The following is a 478-nucleotide window of genomic DNA, read 5'->3' as shown; positions in this document are numbered from 1 at the left end:
ATAAATATCACTTAATACTGATTCTTATACTTTCTCTTTTTATTTTTCTTCTCTAACATTTTTCACTTTTATTATATAAAATCTGTATATTAATACTGATCTATTCAGTGTAGGTCTCTTATACTTGAAAAATGTTTATTATCTTCTTATTAGAAACAATTACTTATTGAGAAGATATTTGAACATGTAATAATATATAAGAAATAGAGAAATAAACAATCAGTTGAGCAGATACTGAGTCTCTAAATAGAAGCTTATCTATCAGTTACTCTGACTCTGTAATAAGATCTTATAAAGAGAATATCAGTAAAAGATCTGAGAGTTCTGATATCTTAGATATATAAGATATTTATATAATTACACTTCTTCTGATTCTGAAGAACTCTTAAACATAGATATTATATATTCAATGAATAATATAGCTATATCTACTGACAATATAAGAGAACTCTTAAATACAAGTATAGATACAGTGTCA

Source organism: Blastomyces gilchristii, assembly GCF_000003855.2.
Source record: "Blastomyces gilchristii SLH14081 genomic scaffold supercont1.1, whole genome shotgun sequence".
Taxonomy (NCBI): Eukaryota; Fungi; Ascomycota; class Eurotiomycetes; order Onygenales; family Ajellomycetaceae; genus Blastomyces; species Blastomyces gilchristii.
This window is presented reverse-complemented; position numbering follows the sequence as displayed.